At 45.4% G+C, this 18521-nt stretch overlaps 1 protein-coding gene across 1 annotated transcript in view; it reads right to left on the bottom strand.

The window, feature by feature from the left end:
* LOC126427174 (immunoglobulin domain-containing protein oig-4-like) overlaps positions 1-16049 on the bottom strand; it is a 37779-nt gene extending 21730 nt beyond the window's left edge. Inside the window, exon 1 of the mRNA XM_050089401.1 lies at positions 15912-16049. The gene's annotated coding sequence lies outside the window, so the exon portion shown is untranslated. The remainder of the gene's footprint in view (positions 1-15911) is intronic.
* Positions 16050-18521: the final 2472 nt, after the last annotated feature.

Genomic DNA, 18521 nt, shown 5'->3' with positions numbered 1-18521 from the left:
ATCTTGTACGAGGTCGGCTCAATGGTCTTGTTGCCTGAAGAGTTCTGGTGATTCTGTTGTCTTCCATTCTAGCCACATGTCCAGCCCATCGCAGTCTCCTACTTTTTAACTTCTGGATGACAGTGCGTTGCTTCAATAACTGATAAATTTCATTGTTCTTTCGAATTCTCCATACGCCATTCTCCAACACAGGTCCCCCGATTTTTCTCATTGCTTTCCTTTCGAAAAAATTCAGTTTTTCTCTTTCATTCTTTGTAAGCGTCCAGCTTTCTGAACCGTACAGTACTGTGGGGCAGATGATAGTGTTGTATATCTTCATCTTTGTGGTGATTGACAAAGCTTTACTTTTGAGTCGGTTGCTCAGTGGATTTCGAAGAGACCGTTCCACAACTGATAATTTGTTTACTATACGACAGATTTTTGAAAAATACTGGGAATTTAACAAAAACATCCACTGTCTCTTCATTGACTTCCAACGAGCCTATGACAGCATCCACAGAAGTAGCCTCTACAACACATTATGAGAAGTTAGTATACCCAGTAAAATCATTAGGATGATACAACTGTGCATTGATGCCTCCCAGCCGGCCGCTGTAACCGAGCGGTTCTAGGCACTTCAGTCTGGAACCGCGTGACTGCTACGGTCGCAGGTTCGAATCCTGCCTCGGGCATGGATGTGTGTGGTGTGCTTAGGTTAGTTAGGTTTAAGTAGTTCTGAGTTCTAGGGGACTGATGACCTCAGATGTTAAGTCGCATAGTGCTCAGAGCCATTTGAACCATTTTGAGTGAAGTTCAGAGGAACCATATCCCTCACCCTCCCAATTAAAACAGGATTACGACAAGGAGACGCTCTTTCATGTTTCCTATCCAGTCTTGCATTAGAGAAAGTTATTCGGGAGAGTAATTTACATATATACAATAGTCCCCGATGCGAACACAGTGAAGTAAAACTCCTGGCTTGTGCAGATTATATAGCGTTGCTGGGTGAAACTGAAGAAGAACTGAAAGACATGTACAGACCTCTCAGGCACAGTGACAGCAATATGGGGCTTTTGATTGTCGAAGAGAAAACAGAACATATGGAAATAAGTGGAGTCGTACACCCAAATCCTTACTTTGAAATCGTCCAACATTCTAAATTCAGAAAAGTTCTTCTGGTTAAATATCTTAGATCACGCTTTGACCAACATTCTAAATTCAGAAAAGTTCTTCTGGTTAAATACCTTAGATCACGCTTCAACGGTAAAAATATCATAACAATGGATATAAATGAAAGAATAGCCCTCACGGTCAAAATGTCTCGCCTTTTTTATGGTCTAAAACAACTAATTCTGAAATATTCACTATCGTAATAAACGAACTTTTCATTCAATAATTACAGCGCAATACAACAATAATAATGGTATTGATTTACACAGAGGGATTTAACGAACCAACCACTTCTGTGCTTCCTCGCTGTCACAAAATGCTTCTCACTGGCGCACTGACTATTGATATTTTCACAGTGAAACCTAACAGTACTTGTACACGATAAAAAGGCGGAACAAATATGTACGGGGTTATTACAAATGATTGAAGCGATTTCACAGCTCTACAATAACTTTATTATTTGAGATATTTTCACAATGCTTTGCACACACATACAAAAACTCAAGAAGTTCTTTTAGGCATTCACAAATGTTCGATATGTGCCCCTTTAGTGATTCGGCAGACATCAAGCCGACAATCAAGTTCCTCCCACACTCGGCGCAGCATGTCCCCATCAATGATCAATGAGTTCGAAAGCATCGTTGATGCGAGCTCGCAGTTCTGGCACGTTTCTTGGTAGAGGAGGTTTAAACACTGAATCTTTCACATAACCCCACAGAAAGAAATCGCATGGGGTTAAGTCGGGAGAGCGTGGAGGCCATGACACGAATTGCTGATCATGATCTCCACCACGACCGATCCATCGGTTTTCCAATCTCCTGTTTAAGAAATGCCGAACATCACGATGGAAGTGCGGTGGAGCACCATCCTGTTGAAAGATGAAGTCGGCGCTGTCGGTCTCCAGTTGTGGCGTGAGCCAATTTTCCAGCATGTCCAGATACACGTGTCTTGTAACGAAGAAAAAGGGGCCATAAACTTTAAACCGTGAGATTGCACAAAACACGTTAACTTTTGGTGAATTGCGAATTTGCTGCACGAATGCGTGAGGATTCTCTACCGCCCACATTCGCACATTGTGTCTGTTCACTTCACCATTAAGAAAAAATGTTGCTTCATCACTGAAAACAAGTTTCGCACTGAACGCATCCTCTTCCATGAGCTGTTGCAACCGCGCCGAAAATTCAAAGCGTTTGACTTTGTCAGGGCTTGTAGCAATTGTAAACGGTAAGGCTTCTGCTTTAGCCTTTTCCGTAAGATTTTCCAAACCGTGGGCTGTGGTACGTTTAGCTCCCTGCTTGCTTTATTCGTCGACTTCCGCGGGCTATGCGTGAAACTTGCCCGCACGCGTTCAACCGTTTCTTCGCTCACTGCAGGCCGACCCGTCGATTTCCCCTTACAGAGGCATCCAGAAGCTTTAAACTGCGCATACCATCGCCGAATGGAGTTGGCGGTTGGTGGATCTTTGTTGAACTTCGTCCTGAAGTGTCGTTGCGCTGTTATGACTGACTGATGTGAGTGCATTTCAAGCACGACAAACGCTTTCTCGGCTCCTGTCGCCATTTTGTCTCACTGCGCTCTCGAGCGCTCTGGCGGGAGAAACCTGAAGTGCGGCTTCAGCCGAACAAAACTTTATGAGTTTTTCTACGTATCTGTAGTGTGTCGTGACCATATGTCAATGAATGGAGCTACAGTGAATTTATGAAATCGCTTCAATCATTTGTAATAGCCCTGTACATGAGGTTCCCATTGGGGAAAATTACTTCTGTTCCAACTAAGAGACAATCGAATTTAATGTACACATTTGTAGCCGACGGGACTGGAAGGGTCAAACATCCCACACTGAACAAGAGTCGTTCAATAAGTAATGCAACAGATTTTTTTTTCCTCAGCCGGTTTGGGTAAAAAAAAAAATGCAGAATTTGTTGCGGCACATCGTGGAATACTCACGATTCAGCCCCTATCCTCTCATGTAATTCTTATGGATACTGGTGCTATACGCAGCCGTCGAAAAGGCGTCTGTAACGCAGGTGTGTTCCAGGGAGAGAGCTACACTGAAGAGCCAAAGAAACTGGTAGTCCAGCCTAATATCAAGCGAACGGAGAAGTGCCGCAACACGACATGGTATGGACTCGACTGATGTCTGAAGTAGCGCTGGAAGGAACTGACACCATGAATCCTGCAGGGCTGTCCATAAATCCGGAAGAGTGGGAGGGCATTGAGATGCCTTCTGAACAGCACGTTGCAAGGCATCCCAGATATGGTCAACAATGTTCATGTCTGGGGAGCTTGGTGGCCAACGGAAGTGTTTAAACTTGGGAGAGTGTTCCTGGAGCTACTCTGTAGCCATTCTGGACGTGTGGGGTGTCGCATTGTCCTGCTGGAATTGCCCAAGTCCTTCGCAATGCACAATGGACACGAATGGATGCAGGCGATGAGACAGGATGCTTAGGTACGTGTCACCTGTCACAGTCGTATCTAGGCGTATCAGGGGTCCCATATCACTCCAACTGCACACACCCCACACCATTACAGAGCCTCCACCAGCTTGAACAGTCCCCTGCTGACATGCAGGGTGGATGCCTTCAGGAAGTTGTCTCCATACCTGTACACATCCATCCGCTCGATATAATTTACAACGAGACCTGTCCGAGCAGGCAACACATTTCGAGTCATCAATGTCGGTGTCGACAGGCCCAGGCGAGGCGTAAGTCTTTGTATCATGCAATCATGAAGCGTACTTGAATGGGCCTCCGGCTCCGAAAGCCAATATCGATGATGGTTTATTGAATGATTCGCATGCTGACACTTGTTGATGGCTTTGAAATCTGCAGCAATTTGAAGAAGGGCTGCTCTTCTGTCACGTTGATCGATTCCCTTCAGTTGTAGTTGGTCCATTCTCACGGTATCTTTTTCCGGCCACAGCGGTGTCAGAGATTTGATGTTTTAGCAGATTCCTCACATTCACGGTACACTCGTGAAATGGTACCATACTGGAAAATCTCCACTTCATTGCTACCTCGGAGATGCTGTGTCCCATCGGTCGTGCGCCCACTATAACACGTTCAAACTCACTCGATAACCTGCCATTGTAGCAGCGGTAGCCTATCTAACAACTGTGCCAGAGACTTGTTGTCTTATATACGCGTTGCCGATCGCAGCGACATATTCTGCCTGGTTACATAACTCTGTATTTCAATACGCATGCCTGTACCAGTTTCTTTGGTGGCAACAAGGTCGGGCAAGTCTGTGGAGACCTGGCAGTGAACAAAAGCACGGCGAGTCGTTGGGCAAGACGTCGGAAATCCTGGCAACAAGGGGGGGCAAACCTGTCCAATCTGCCGCCTGCCGCACACAGCTGTGTTGCAGTGTTGGAACGTGAAGAAACTCTCATTCGAGGTGATCGACAGATCGCAATGAAACACCTGGCTGTCCAGCTGGACATCCTGTTGTTAGTGCTGACTCATCCACCAGATGACGTACTGAAAGGTGTGTTCCTGCCGGGTTCCCCGCCCCTTAACAGAAGAACATAAAGAGTATGAAACTTCCTGGCAGATTAAAACTGTGTGCCCGACCGAGACTCGAACTCGGGACCTATGCCTTTCGAGGGCAAGTGCTCTACCATCTGAGCTACCGAAGCACGACTCACGCCCGGCCCTCACAGCTTTACTTCTGCCAGTATCTCGTCTCCTACCTTCCAAACTTTACAGCTCTCCTGGCAGAAGTAAAGCTGTGAGGGCCGGGCGTGAGTCATGCTTCGGTAGCTCAGATGGTAGAGCACTTGCCCGCGAAAGGCAAAGGTCCCGAATTCGAGTCTCGGTCGGGCACACAGTTTTAATCTGCCAGGAAGTTTCATATCAGCACACACTCCGCTGCAGAGTGAAAATCTCATTCTGGAAACGTCCCCCAGGCTAAGGCTAAGCCATGTCTCCACAATATCCTTTCTTTCAGGAGTGCTAGTTCTGCAAGGTTCGCAGGAGAGCTTCTGTAAAGTTTGGAAGGTAGGAGACGAGGTACTGGCAGAAGTGAACCTGTGAGGACGGGGTGTGAGTCGTGCTTCGGTAGCTCAGATGGTAGAGCACTTGCCCTCGAAAGGCAAAGTTCCCGAATTCGAGTCTCGGTCGGGCACACAGTTTTAATCTGCCAGGAAGTTTCATATCAGCGCACACTCCACTGCAGAGTGAAAATCTCATTCTGGAAACATAAAGAGTAATTACGACCTGAGCGGAGTTGCTTGAGAGCTTGAGGCTGATCGTGACAATTATTTGTCGACCATCGGCGCAGGCGATGAAACTTGTGTTCATCTCTTCGAACCGGAAACAAAACGACAACCATTGAGTGGCGCTGCAACACATGTCCTCTGAAGAAAAAGTTTAAAGCCGCACCCTCAGCTGCTAAAATCACACCGATGGTCTTCTGGGAATCTGTAGACGTTGTTTTGATTGATGTCCTCCCGCATGGTACAAGGATCAAGTGTGAAGTGTATTGTGTTACCATCAGGAAATTGAAGAATCGACTTCAAGGTGTTTGTTGTCACAAAAATATAAACTAACTTCTCCGTGACAACGTAAGCTCTCACCCAAGTCTGTGCACCCAAGAGGAGCTCACAAGATTTGACTGGACTGTTCTGACTCATCCACCCTGCGGCCTCGCATTTCGCACCTTCTGACTTCCATGTTTTCGGCCCAAAACAGGATGCACTCCGCGGGAAGCGGTACGTGGGTGATGGGGAGGTTATAAATGTGGGAAAATGTTGGTTTCGACATCGACCAGTGGAGTGGTACCATGAGAACGTACATAACCTGCCAGTAAGGTGGCATTAGGTCATAGCATTGAACAGAGATTATGATGAAAACTAGTGTTTTGCAGACAAGGAAGAGGTGAATAGTATCGTGTATCATAGTTTTGAAAGAAATCAACCTGCTTTTAGAAAAAATAAGCTGTTGTATTACTTATTGACTGGTCCTTGTATTTACAAACGCTGAGTATGCCGATATGGTGTTCGTGAACGCTTTGTGTGATGGAAACGCTACTGTTGGGTGTGGAGAATAAGGCAGACAATTTCCTGAACACAGAGTACCATATTATGTTGTGTTTCGCTGTCTTTACTGCGTAACAGTTCACAACAGTCGTTCATATCTTGCTAAACATGCAGGTGAACACGATGTGGATTAGATACAAGATATTATGCAACTGGTACGGCGTAGGCCTTGAAAAACCGAGTGAGGTGGCGCAGTCGTTGGCACACTGGACTCGCGTTTGGGAGGACGACGGTTCAATCCCGCATCTGGCCATCCTGATTTATGTGCATCTTCAGGTTTTGCCGGCGCAAAGACTGTTCCATTAAGTTTTGGGTGTGCAGCCGCAAGAAATCTCCTTCTTCTTCTTCTAATATTTCGGCTGTAAAACGTTCAGCCATCGTCAGAGTGAGCCGCAAGACTGCCGCTCCAGTGCTCGCTTCGTTTTTTTTTTTTTATTGTATTTCAATTCCCCATTGGGGCGGGCTGGCAGCAGCATATGCGGTGCTCTTCAGCCGAAAGACATAGAACAAACAAGAGAAGACATTTAAAAATAACAAAGGAGAGAATATGGTGAACATAGATAAAAAAAGGGGGAACATCATGGAAGGCAATAGACAAAAAACAAAAAAAACGGGGTGACCATAAAATGGAGACAAAAAACTGTGAAAACTGTTTAAAAGTAGCACACACAAAAGGCCACACACTGCGACAATTAAAAGAACACAAGGCACAGTATGACTGGAGCATAAAAGGTATCGGCGGATGGCGTAGCACATCACAAACACTGACGGTGAACCTCAAGGCAGTACACAATTAAAATCACACCTCTTGACGCACAGGAGAAACAGCACTAAACACAACACTGATGTGGCACACTGATGATGAGCAAAACAGAGGATCTGCCAGGCGCTAGGAGATGAGAGAGACCGGAAGAAGGGAGGGAGGGGAAGGGAGGGTGGAGGGGAGCGGGGGACGCGCGGAAGAAGGCCAGGTAGGGAGGGATGTGGGAAGGAGACAGGCAAGTATGGGGTGCAGGGTCTCAGGGGAGGGGGGGAAGGAGGAAAATCCGGTCTGGGAGAACGAGGGAAGAGGAAGAAGGGGGCCCTGGGGAGGGGGGGGGGAATTATGCCAGGTTACAGTTGGAAGGAAGGGTAGATGTCACAGCGAAGTTCTTCATTCGGGAAGGGGCGGCGTTGGAATTTGCCCTGATGAAGGAGATGGAGGGTGTGGAGGTGGAGAGAGGGAGGGATACAGCGATAGAGGCGCGGCAATGGGCGGGGGTGGAGAGGAAGGAGGAAACCAGAGGGTGGGGGGATCAAGCCTGCGGACAATGTAAACGATCTCGCTTCGTCCCTTTATACTCGTGTACCGCGCGACTGCGCATGCTGCCACAGATGCAAATGCGCCAGAGACGTTGGTCGGCAGCAGAGACGTGCATAATGCGCGAGTTGTATCTATGACTCCGCAGTTGATCTGTGTTGGCATGTCGATATATCATTGTGAGCTGCACTGTGACGACGTCTTTGTGAGTTGATTACAGCAAGTGCCGGATTCCATGATTTATCAAGATTGAAACCACTATCTCTATTAATTAAATTCGTCGTCCTTCCTCTCCAACCCCCACCCGTTGCTGCGCCTCTATCGCTGTATCCCTCCCTCTCTCCACCTCCACACCCTCTATCTCCTTCATCAGGGCAATTTCCAACGCCTCCCCCTCCCAGATGACGAACTTCGCTGTGACATCTTCCCTTCCTTCCAACTATAACCTGGCCTTGTTCCTCCCCCCCTCCCCAGGGCCCCCTCTTTTCCTCTTCCCTCCTTCTCCCAGAGCGGATTTTCCTCCTTCCCCCCCCTCCCATGAGACCCTGCACCCCATCCTTGCCTCTTTCCTTCCCACATCCCTCCCTACCTGCCCCTCTTCAGCGCGCCCCCCGCCCATCTCCCCCCTCTCTTCCCCTTCCTCCCTTCTTCCGGTCACCCTCATCTCCTTGCGTCTGGCAGATCCTCTGTTATCGTCAGTGTGCCACATCAGTGTTGTGCTTAGTGCTGTTTCTCCTGTGTGTCAAGAGGTGTGATTTTAATTGTGTACTACCTTGAGGTTCGCCGTCAGTGATACGTTACGTGCTACGCCATCCGTCGATACCTTTTATGCTCCAGTCATACTGTGCCTTGTGTTCTTTTAATTGTCACAGTGTGTGGCCTTTTGTGTGTGCTACTTTTAAACAGTTTTCACAGTTTTTTATCTCCATTTTACAGTCACCCAGTTTTTTTTTTTTTGTCTATTGCCTTCCATGATGTTCCCCCTTTTTTTAATCTATGTTCACCATATTCTCTCCTTTGTTATTTTTAAATGTCTTCTCCTGTTTGTTCTATGTCTTTCGGCTGAAGAGCACCGCATATGCTGCTGCCAGCCCGCCCCGATGGGGAATTGAAATACAATAAAGAAAAAAGAAAAAACGAAGCGAGTACTGGAGCGGCAGTCTTGCGGCTCACTCTGAAGATGGATGAACGTTATACAGCCGAAATATTAGAAGAAGAAGGAGATTTCTTGTGGCTGCACACCCGAAACTTAATGGAACATCCTGATTTCTGTTTTCCGTGATTTCCCTAAATTGCTCCAGGCAAATGCCAGGATGGTTGCTTTGAAGGGGCACCGCCGACTTCCTTCCCCATCCTTCCATGATCCGATGAGACCCATGACCTTGATGTTTGGTTAAAAAGATGGTTCAAATGGCTCTGAGCACTATGGGACTTACCATCTGAAGTCATCAGTGCCCTAGACCTAGAACTACTTAAACCTAACTAACCTAAGGACACCACACACATCCATGCCCGAGGCAGGATTCGAACCTGCGACCGTAGCAGGAGCGCGGTTCCGGACTGAAGCGCCTACAACCGCTCGGGCACAGCGGGCGGCGCTGCTTGGTCTCCTCCCCCCCCCCCTCCCCCCTCCCAAGCAACCCAACCGAACTCCTTCAACAAGCACACGCAGAATTTCTAGACGCATCATTGTTCCACGTATAAGATTATGGCGGACATTACATAAGCACATCCTCTCTCAATCTATGTCAGATTCAACACCATCGACAAGATGAAGGTAGAAGGTCGAAATTATGTCGTTTGGTAATTGCAAAATGCCGACTTATCCCGTCAGTACTGTTTAGTGATGAAGCCACTTTCATCTGTGGTGGCGGTGCTAATACTCGTATTGGTCGCCGGATGAAAACTCCCATGCCTTTGCGGAGACACATTTTCAAGAACACATCTCTGCAAATGTTTGGTGTGCTAAGATAGACAATCAGTTGATTGGGCCGCTCGTGTTACATCATCGTATTATAGGGCTCCCATTATACAGACTTCATTGGAAACGAGATTTAAGCATAGTTAGAAAGAGATTCCTTTCTCTACAAGGATGAATACAGGGTGTTACAAAAAGGTACGGCCAAACTTTCAGGAAACATTCCTCACACACGAAGAAAGAAAATATGTTATGTGGACATGTGTCCGCAAACGCTTATTTTACATGTTAGAGCTCATTTTATTACTTCTCTTCAAATCATATTAATCATGGAATGGAAACACACAGCAACAGAACGTACCAGCGAGACTTCAAACACTTTGTTACAGGAAATGTTCAAAATGTCCTCCGTTAGCGAGGATACATGCATCCACCCTCCGTCGCACGGAATCCCTGATGCGCTGATGCAGCCCTGGAGAATGGCGTATTGTATCACAGCCGTCCACAATACGAGCACGAAGAGTCTCTACATTTGTTACCGGGGTTGCGTAGACAAGAGCTTTCAAATGCCCCCACAAATGAAAGTCAAGAGGGTTGAGGTCAGGAGAGCGTGGAGGCTATGGAATTGGTCCGCCTCTACCAATCCGTCGGTCACCGAATCTGTAGTTGAGAAGCGTACGAGCACTTGGACTGAAATGTGCAGGAGCTCCATCGTGCATGAACCACATGTTGTGTCGTACTTGTAAAGGCACATGTTCTAGCAGCACAGCTAGAGTATCCCGTATGAAATCATGGCGGTGAATCGAGGAAGTACAGTACATACTGACGAAACTAAAATGAGCTGTAACATGGAAATTATGCGTTTCCGGACACGTCCACATAACATCTTTTCTTCATTTGTGTGTGAGGAACGTTTCCTGAAAGTTTGGCCGTACCTTTTTGTAACACCTTGTATAATGTTCTAGCTGCAGCTGCTGAAAATTTATCGATATATTGATATAACTATATTTATTCCCAAAAATATCAATATATCTCGGCGATATAGTTCTGCAGACTGTATCGATATATCGATACTTAAATAGCTGTGTCGACTGCCGGCAATTTTATTTTATATTATATTTGTTTCACAGTTTTCGGTAAATTTTGTTCTTTTGGCATTGTAGTAGAACATAACTTTACTTTCACCGTGTAAAGGAGTCTTACTACTCTTTTAGCCGTCATGACGTCCAGTCTTTCTCTTTCATTGTGCGAAGCAAGTATAGATGGCACAAAGGAGGAGTCCGGTTGCAGCAGGGATTGGCGGTGTGAATGGAATAACAAGATTTCCGATGTGAAGAAACATCACTACAGTTGCGTTGAAAAACAATTTTTAGCGCGACTTGGGTGCCATTTCTTCACACTGGCATCTTCGAAAACGGTTGCTGAAAGTGGTGAACGAAAACGTAAATTGCGAGATTGGTCTTTGCGGTCGGAGGGCAGAGACGTGTGAGGGGAAATGCTGACGTATTAGGCGCTCGGCTCTACCAACAGAAAGTGAAACGTTTAACAAAAAAAATGGTTCAAATGGCTCTGAGCACTATGGGACTCAACTGCTGAGGTCATTAGTCCCCTAGAACTTAGAACTAGTTAAACCTAACTAACCTAAGGACATCACAAACATCCATGCCCGAGGCAGGATTCGAACCTGCGACCGTAGCGGTCTTGCGGTTCCAGACTGCAGCGCCTTTAACCGCACGGCCACTTCGGCCGGCAAACGTTTAACATCACCACGCACTTTTGCCACTGCATCTGCCAGGTCGCTGGTGTTGGCGGAAACGAAACGGGAAAAAATACCAGCCAAGTCCACATGAAGTATTCCGGACAAATCCGATATGTGCCGAAACCTAACGATGGACCCATCGGTCGCCTTTAATTGTGCCACTTACATGCAGTTACCATTGTTAGCAAACTGGTTATCGCCAAGCATCAACGTGCATCCTTTTCCGTTCAGTTCTTGCTCTGAGGGGGATAAGCAGGTTGATAGCTTGTTGATGCACAGAATATCTAATAGTAAATCAATGAACTGTAGATTAAAACTGAAGAAACCGCAAAAAGGTGGGAATTTAAGGAGATGGGACCTTGATAAACTGACTAAACCAGAGGTTGTACAGAGTTTCACGGAGAGCACAAGGGAACAATTGATAGGAACGAGGGAAAGAAATACGGTAGAAGAAGAATGGGTGGCTTTGAGAGATAAAGTAGTGAAGGCAGCAGAGGATCAAGTAGGTGAAAAGACGAGGGCTAGTAGAAATCATTGGGTAACAGAAGATATATTTAACTGATGAAAGGAGAAAATATAAAAATGCAGTAAAAGAAGCAGGCAAAAAGGAATAGAAACGTCTCAAAAATGAGATCGACAGGAAGTGCAAAATGGCTAAGTAGGGATGGCTAGTGGACAAATGTTATTATTTAGAGGCTTATCTCGCTAGGGGAAAGATAGATACTGCCTACAGGAAAATTAAAGAGACCTTTGGAGAAAAGACAACACCTTGTATGAATATCAAGAGCTCAGATGGAAACCCAGTTCTAAGCAAAGAAGGGAAAGCAGAAAGGTGGAAGGAGTATATAGAGGGACTCTACAAGGGCGATGTACTTGAGGGCAATGTTGTAGAAAGGAAAGAGGATGTAGATGAAGATGAAATGGGAGATATGATACTGGGTGAAGAATTTGATACAGCACTGAAATACCTAAGTCGAAACAAGGCCCCAGGAGTAGACAACATTGCATTGGAACTACTGACGGCCTTGGGAGAGCCAATCCTGGCAAAACTCTACCATCTGGTGAGCAAGATATATAAGACAGGCGAAATACCCTCAGACTTCAAGAAGAATATAATAATTCCAATCCCAAAGAAAGCAGGTGTTGACAGATGTTCAATAAGTCACGGATGCAAAATACTAATCCGAATTCTTTACAGACGAATGGAAAAACTGGTAGAAGCCGACCTTGGGGAAGATCAGTTTGGATTCCGTAGAAATATTGGAACACGTGAGGCAATGCTGACCCTACGACATATCTTAGAAGCTAGATTAAGAAAAGGCAAACCTACGTTTCTAGCATTTGTAGACTTAGAGAAAGCTTTTGACAATGTTGACTGGAATACTCTTTTTCAAATTCTGAAGGTGGCAGGGGTAAAATACAGGGAGCGAAAGGCTATTTACAATTTGTACAGAAACCAGATGGCAGTTATGTCGAGGGACATGAAAGGGAAGCAGTGGTTGGGAAGGGAGTGAGACAGGGTTGTAGCCTGTCCCCGATGTTATCCAGTCTGTATATTGAGCAAGCAGTGAAGGAAACAAAAGAAAAATTCGGAGTAAGAATCAAAATCCATGGAGAAGATATAAAAACTTTGAGGTTCGCCGATGACATTGTAATTCTGTCAGAGACAGCAAAGGACTTGGAAGAGTAGTTGAATGGAATGGACAGTATCTTGAAAGGAGGATATAAGATGAACATCAACAAAAGCAAAACGAGGATAATGGAATGTAGTCGAATTAAGTCGGGTGATGCTGAGGGAATTATATTAGGAAATGAGACTCTTAAAGTTGTAAAGGAGTTTTGCTATTTGGGGAGTAAAATAACTGATGATGGTCGAAGTAGAGAGGATATAAAGTGTAGACCGGCAATGGCAAGGAAAGCGTTTCTGAAGAAGAGAAATTTGTTTACATCGAGTATAGATTTAAGTGTCAGGAAGTCGTTTCTGAAAGTGTTTGTATGGAGTGTAGCCATGTATGGAAGTGAAACATGGACGATAAATAGTTTGGAAAAGAAGAGAATAGAGGCTTTCGAAATGTGGTGCTACAGAAGAATGCTGAAGATTAGATGGGTAGATCATATAACTAATGAGGAGGCATTGAATAGAATTGGGGAGAAGAGAAGTTTGTGGCACAACTTGACAAGAAGAAGGGATCGGTTGGTAGGACATGTTCTGAGACATCAAGGGATCACCAATTTAGTATTGGAGGGCAGCGTGGAGGGTAAAAACCGTAGAAGTTGACGATGAGATTAATACACTAAACAGATACAGAAGGATGTAGGCTGCAGTAGTTACTGGGAGATGACGAAGCTTGAACAGGATAGAGTAGCATGGAGAGCTGCATCAAACCAGTCTCAGGACTGAAGACAACAACAACATCAAAGGCCAAAAAATCCAAGAATTGTTAACTGGTAATTATATCACATTAAAATTTTTTTTTGTTATTTGTCTTCAGACTGTCTCTCCATCTGTCTATTCAACCGTTTTCTCTCAGGAGAGGTGTTAAGTTGAAATTTGCCACATATTGAGGTCTATGGTCCTTTGGGGGTATAACAAACGATAGCTTCTGAGTCAATGCAATCAAAAGATAAGGTCCTTTATGTCACATATTTTGTTGCTCACACACTCACTCATTAAAACCTATAGGGTTCCTTTCCTTGTAGGATCACGAAATTAGGGTAGAATAGAGGTTTCACACTAAATAAAGGAAAAAAAAATCAGAGAATTTTAATTTGTAGTTATATCACACGAAAAAAATATTTCTTTTGTCGTTTGTTATCCGACTTCAAACATGAAATTAAAACGTTCTCGTAAGCCTTGGAATCTATATGATCGATATATTCCTAGTATCAATGTTGGCAACAGGCAAAAATTGCCGCGATCCTCGTTTTCCAGAATGGGTAAACTCTTTGTAAACATGTAATTAAGTTTGTACAGTACCCACAGTGCGTCAGACCTAATCGCACCTGCCCAATTTCTTAATAATTTTGTTCTAATGTAGGTAATGGTTGGAGAATGATCGAAAATTTTCGAACATGTCGGCAATAAAAATGTATGCAACTGTGATGGAAGCCTTATTTAATGAATTATAAATAAATTGAGTTACTGATGCTATTACTAAAGTGCGCGTCATTTACGACAGCGGCCGAGTTTAGGTTCGTTCTGCGCAACTGACGTCACAAAACACAGTCAGCCAATGAACAGAGAACGACGTTGCCAGAGCTCGACTGCAGTGCAGAGCACGGACGAGTGTCTTCAGTTTTAGAAACGTTCAGTCATAAATAAAGTAACTGAACAAAAGCAATGTCTTGATAGCAGGCTTTCTTTTATAGAATGTTTGGAAAAAGCATTCTTTATACCAATTGCTTCATATTCTATTAATTAATTATACCAAACAATCAATAAGCCTCCTAATTCAGACCATAGCAAGGAAAGGTGTTTGTATCATTCTCACGAACCGCTTTTTCGCAATAAAGAACAGCGGTAATTGTTTATTTCCTATTGTACTTCGACGAAACGTGAGTAATTCATCGTCGTTCCAACAGTGTTTGTCGGTATTTTGCGTGATATTTTAAAGTCCTCTGGGAGATTATTTAATCAATGAGCTGCATTAGCGTAATGGTTAAGGTGTCGCCGGCACGGTAGCTCAGCGTGTTCGGTCAGAGGGTTAGCAGCCCTCAGTAAAAAAAAAAAATTATAATAATAATAATAAGAAACTGAGTTATCGATCAACAACGAACTTAAACGGATGTCTTACGACGTCCGCCCCTAGCAGATGCAACGAACGAAAGCGATCAAAATCAGATTAAAAAAAAAAAGTAAAAGCGTGTTCGGTGAGAGGGCTGGTCGGCCTCTGTAATAAAAAAACTTGCTGGAAGGATCGACAATGCGAACTTTACCGGTTGTCATGTGACGCCCGCAACGACCAAACTCAACGCTCAACAACGAACACGAAAAAAAAAAAAAAAAGTGTTGGGATGCTGAGCGAAGAGTTCTGAGTTCAAACCTTGTTTGGTGCTTTATATTTTCTTTATTTAAAAACATTATAGAAGTGTCTTACTTCATGAATTTTATTCGTTTGAATGTATTTTTTTTGAAATTTCTAGTGGCAACTAAAATCGACCATACGGAAAGTATGCGCTATGGACTTTTACCACTGCAAACTCTTCAAAATTTTACTACTTTTAATGCTGCACAATAACTGCGTTTAACATCGAAACAAAATTAAGTCATTTATCGGGGGGGGGGGGGGGGGGGGGGGAAGGAATCAGTCAAGAAGATGTGTAAAAATCAAATTTTTGGGCCAAATAGTTTTTGTGAAATCGAATGATAAAGTGTGTCAAAGCAGTCGAAACACGATGTGTCTGCACAGGCGAGCAGTGCAGTGACGACAAAATGCGGGGAGCACGTCTCTGTAGCAGCGAAAGGGTTAATGCGGCCGTGGTGGCTTTACTCCATAAACTGCGCGCTCCCCCCTAAACATAAGTTTGCGAACTATGCTATACTATGGCGCTGCTTCTCTTGGCGCGTACAACTGGCAACGCAGCAATCTCCCGCGTCTGGGCGGGCATGCGCGAGCCGCCAAGAGAAAAGAATTCAACTATAGGACCTCCTAAAAATCTCGTATTTCCTATCCCTGCCGAAGCGCCATGTACACGGGTGCCTACGATGGTTTCGAGGCGTCGGTTGGACGCGAGACCTGGCGTTTACCTTCTGCAGATGCCGCGCCCAGCAGCGACCGGCGTGGTTATATGGGGCAGGCGGCGCGCGCGTCCGGTGGTTGGCGGTTGACCAGGTGGTTGGACGGATGGGCGCCTTTAAGCCTGCGCAGCTGGCGGTGGGCGTGCAGTGATACTCGGGGCCCCTGACCCGGCTGCAACTGAGGCCGCTTACCCCCTCCACCCGGCCCACGGCGCGTCGCACACACAGCCGCAGCAGCGCCTGCGGAGGGGTGGGGCCAGGTGCGCTGGTGGTGGGGGAACCGCCAGCCCCCCCCCCCCCCCACACACACACACATCTCGCCCATCACGTGTTGCTCAACCTCCAGCACTTCCCTTCCCACCGAATCTGCCCTTGCGCTACTGGGACGAGATGAAAATTGTTCGGCCTATCCTGCGAGAGAGAGAGAACGTGGTTTCGTTTTTACCCAGGTTACATGCAACCACTTAGCACATAACTGCAATATACGATACCAGTACTTATTGTAGATCGCGATACGCTTATATTTTTTTGATCATATATCTTTTCTGTCCAGGTTTTTGGCATTAACATGTAATTTTCAGTTGGCAAAGGTCCCGAGTTCGAGCTCCTGTCCGGCACACATTTTTAATCCGCCAGGAAGTTTCATATCAGCGCACACTCCGGTGTAGGGTGAAAATTTCATTCTAGGAACATCCCCCAGGCTGTGGCTAAGCCATGTCTCCGCAATATCCTTTCTTTCAGGAGTGCTAGTTCTGCAAGGTTCGCAGGAGAGCTTCTGTGAAGTTGGAAGGTAGGAGACGAGGTACTGGCAGAAGTAAAGCTGTGAGGACGGGCGGTGAGTGGTGCTTGGGTAGCTCACTTGGTAGAGCACTTGCCTGCGAAAGACAAAGGTCCCGAGTTCGAGTCTCGGTCCGGCACACAGTTTTAATCTGCCAGGAAGTTTCATATCGGCGCACACTCCGCTGCAGAGTGAAAATCTCATTCTGGAAGATGAAAATTGTTCGGCCTATCTTGCGAGAGAGAGAGAATGTGGTTTCGCTTTTATCCAGGTCACATGTAACCACTTAGCTTATAACTGCAATATACGATACCAGTACTTAATGTAGATCGCGATACGCTTATATTTTTTGATCATATTCCTTTTTTTTTTTTTTTTTTTTTTTGCAGGTTTTTGGCGTTAACATGTAATTCATAGGTGGCACTTGAAACGTTTGGTTAGTAATTTGAGGATATTGTTTCGATATGTCACTTATTTAAACATTTACACTAATAGAACCGAGCGAGGTGGTGCAGTGGTAGCACTCTGGACTCGCATTCGGGAGGACGACGGTTCAATCCCGCGTCCAGCCATCCTGATTTAGGTTCTCCGTGATATCCGTAAATCGCTTCTGGCAAATGCTGGGATGGTTCCTTTGAAAGGCCACGGCCAACTTCCTTCCCCATCCTTCCCTAATCCGATGAGACCGAGGACTAGCTGTTTGGTCTCTTCCCCCAAACAACCCAACCCGACACAATAGATAAAATAATAGAATAACGTTCACAAAAGGGATAAATATAATAATACTGTCCAATGTAATAATAACAGAACCCAACATCTTTACACTTACTCATCCATGACCCCCTCCCCAGAATATTGAAACGTAAAGTCAAAACAGCTGTCACCAAAATTTTCAGCCACTCGCTGACAGCTAGTACAACCTTCACCCCCCCCCCCCCCCAACAAAAATAAAAAATCGGCCCTATCCCCCCCTCTCTCTCACTCATACACACACACGAGGTATAAACATCATAAATAGAAAAAAAATGGTTCAAATGGCTCTGAGCACTATGGGACTTAACATCTGAGGTCATCAGTCCCCTAGATCTTAGAACTACTTAAACCTAACCAACCTAAGGACATCACACACATCCATGCCCGAGGCAGGATTCGAACCTGCGACCGTAGCGGTCACGTGGTTCCAGACTGAAGCGCCTAGAACCGCTTTTTTTTTATCTATTAACTCAGTTTTTCTTTTATTACAGAGGGCAGCGCGCCCTCTGACCGAACACGCTGAGCTACCGTGCCGGCCGAAGCGCTCGACCCCATCGGCCGGCCATTAATAGAGGTTAGTAACATATACTTCGTTAGGTTGGCAACAAATAGGTAAACATACCAAAGAAGACGAAACACGTGCTGGAGTCGCAATATTTACGCTGTGAAAAGAAGTGTACGACGAAATAGTTGCATCGAGTGACAAAAGAAAGATAGTGCAACACAAAAAAGAGTGAGAAACATGGTGAAGAGTGTGTGGATGGCGATTACACAAAGATGTGATTATACGAGGTGCATTCAAGTTCTAAGGCCTCAGATTTTTTTTTCTAATTAACTACTCACCCGAAATCGATGAAACTGACGTAATCTCCCTGCAGACGTACACATTTTTCACAACGCTGACGCCACGGTTCCATGGCAGCGGCGAAGGCTTCGTTAGGAGTCTGTTTTGACCACTGGAAAATCGCTGAGGCAATAGCAGCACGGCAGGTGAATGTGCGGCCACAGAGAGTGTCTTTCATTGTTGGAAAAAGCCAAAGGTCACTAGGAGCCAGGTCAGGTGAGTAGGGAGCACAAGGAATCACTTC

Source organism: Schistocerca serialis, chromosome 11, assembly GCF_023864345.2.
Source record: "Schistocerca serialis cubense isolate TAMUIC-IGC-003099 chromosome 11, iqSchSeri2.2, whole genome shotgun sequence".
Lineage (NCBI taxonomy): Eukaryota > Metazoa > Arthropoda > Insecta > Orthoptera > Acrididae > Schistocerca > Schistocerca serialis.
Note: the sequence above shows the minus strand (reverse complement) of the source record. Positions and strands in the feature narration are given on the sequence as shown.